A 3,038-nucleotide genomic window follows, 5' to 3' on the forward strand; every position below is an offset into this window, starting at 1 on the left:
CGTCACGCGCCCACCGCTGTCAACAAACTGTTCCCGCCAACACTGTACACCTATTACACGAAATAAATTATACCACACTGACTGTGTTAATCATTTACATTCTGTACATCAACGTCCACTTTCATCCTGACCGCTTACACTGATTAGCCAGAAGATTACGACACCGCCCTACTATCGGTATATACCCGTCCAGCCCATAGCAGCGTCACCTGGCGAGGAATAACTGCTGAAGTGCGCGTCATCTACGACGGCGGCCGAGTTTAGGTTAGCTCTGCGCATCTGACGTCACAAAATACAGTCAGCCAATGAACAGAGAACGATGTTGCCAGAGCTCGACTGCAGTGCAGAGCACAGAGGAGTGTCTTCAGTTTTAGAAACGTTCAGTCATAGACAAAGTAATTGAACAAAAGCAATGTGTTGATAGCAGACTTTCTTTTATAGAAAGTTTGGAAAAGCATTCTTTATACCAATTGCTTCACATTCTATTAATTAATTAAACCAAACAAGCAATAAGCCTCCTAATTCAGGCGATAGCAAGGAAAGGAGTTTGTATCATTCTCACTAACCGCATTTTCGCAATAAAGAACAGCAGTAATTGCTTATTTCCTATTGTACTTCGACGAAACGTGAGTAATTCATAATCATACTAACAGTATTTGTCGGTATTTTGCGTGGCATGTTAAAGTTATCCGGCCAGTCTGTTGAATGACGAGCTGCGTTAGCGTAATGGTTAAAGTATTTGATAAACAGGCGAAAGGTTTAGAGTTCAAACCTTGTTTGGTGCTTAATATTTTATTTATTTAAAAACAACATCGAAGTGTCTTACTTCATGAATTTTATTCGTTTGAATGTAATTTTTTGAAATTTCTATTGACAACTAAAATCGACCATACAGAAAGTATACGCTATGGACTTTTACCTCTGCAAACTCTTCAAAATTTCGTGCAATAGTTTACTATATCTAATGCTGCACAATAACTGCGTTGAACATCGAAACGAAAGTAAGTCATTTATGGGGGGAAGGTATCAGTCAAGAAGATGTGTAAAATTCAAATTTTTAGGCCAAATGGTTTTTGTGAAATCGAATGATGAAGTGTGTCAAAGCAGTGGGAACACTATGTGTCTGCACAAGCGAGCAGTGCACTGATGACAAAATCGCGCACAGCGCGGAATGCGGGGAGCACGTCTCTGTAGCAGCGAAAGGGTTAATGTGGCCGTTGTGGCTTTACTTCATAAACTGCGCGCTCCCCTCTAGTTCGCGAAACTATACTATGGCGCTGATTCTCTTGGCGCGTGCAACTGGCAACACAGGAATCTCCCTCGTCTGGGCGGGCATGCGAGAACCGCCAAGGTAAAAGAATTGAACTATAGTCAGGCACATGCACGGTACATGTAGTACCAGGGAACGTGCTGTACGTGTGTAAAATGGGGAAAGCGCGCGATCTGAGTTAGACCGAGGGAGGATTGTGATGGCCCAGAAGTTTTGCATGAGTATTTCGAAAACTGCACGACTTAGCGGGTTTTCGATGGCTGCTATGGTGACTGTCTTTAACACGTGGACAAACTAAGGGGAAACCAAGTCCAGCCATCGTGAGGTTGGTGTCTCAACACACAGTGCACCAAACACTCCTAACAATGAGCCTCTGCAGCCGACGACCCATCCATGTGTCAATGTCAACACCACGACGTCGGCAAATATTACTGAAATCCCCACGTGACTATCGGCAGTGTACGGTGGCGCAGTCTGATGAATTCCGATACCTTCTTCATCACGATAATGGGAGGGCGCAAAGCCGTAGTCTTCCATGGGAAACCGCTTCCTGGCACCTGTACTGCGGCACCCGAGACAAGCTGGTGGTGGCTTCATTATGCTCCGGGGAACATTCACGTGGGAATCCATGGGTCCAGTGTAGCTTGTGCAAGCGCCATGACGGCCAAGGGGTATCATACACTGATTGCAGATCACGTACTCCCTTTCATGACGACAGTGTTTCCCGACGGCAGTGGCATTTCTCAACAACATAATGCGCCATGTCACGAGGCCGGGAGTGTAATGGAGTGCTTCGAGGAAGACAGTGACAAGTTACAATTGATGTATATACAGGGTGAGTCACCTAACGTTACCGCTGGATATATTTCGTAAACCACATCAAATACTGACGAACCGATTCCACAGACCGAACGTGAGGAGAGGGGCTCGTGCAATTGTTTAATACAAACCATACAAAAATGCACGGAAGTATGTTTTTTAACACAAACCTACGTTTTTTAAATGGAACCACGTTAGTTTTGTTAGCACATCTGAACATATAAACAAATACGTAATCAGTGCCGTTTGTTGCATTGTAAAATGTTAATTACATCCGGAGATATTGTAACCTAAAGTTGACGCTTGAAACCTCCGACGTTCAGTTGCGTGTTGTAACAAACACGGGTCACGGTCGGCGAGCAGCATCTGCAGGGACATGTTTACGATGACGAGCGTGTTTACGAGTGTGGCTGTAGTGCACTGTTGTGGTTTGGTCTAGCTGTCGCAGTGTCCGCATGTAGCGCTTGCTGCTATTGTTATTCTGCATTCGTCTCCGCACGCAGACCAACTGTAGTACACCGTGTTACCAGACGTCTGTGATAGCGTAGTGTTGTAGGAACTGTGACCATGATGTATTCGAACTCTGAAAAGGCGGAGATGATACTCATCTATGGCGAGTGTCGACGAAATGCAGCTGAAGCCTGCAGGGTTAATGCAGAACGGTACCCGGACAGAGAGCATCCAACGTGCCGCACATTGCAAAACATCTACCGCCAACTGTATGCAACAGGTATGGTCGTAGCACGCAAACAGGTCCGTAACAGGCCGTCACAGGAGAAGCGGGTGCAGTTGGTGTGTTAGCTGCTATTGCCATGAACCCACACATGAGTACACGGGACATTGCGAAAGCCGGTGGACTGAGTCAAAGTAGTGTCATGCGCATACTGCATCGTCACCGCTTTCACCCGTTTCATGTGTCGCTACATCAGCAATTACATGGTGATGACTT

Source organism: Schistocerca serialis, chromosome 7 (genome assembly GCF_023864345.2).
Source record: "Schistocerca serialis cubense isolate TAMUIC-IGC-003099 chromosome 7, iqSchSeri2.2, whole genome shotgun sequence".
Lineage (NCBI taxonomy): Eukaryota > Metazoa > Arthropoda > Insecta > Orthoptera > Acrididae > Schistocerca > Schistocerca serialis.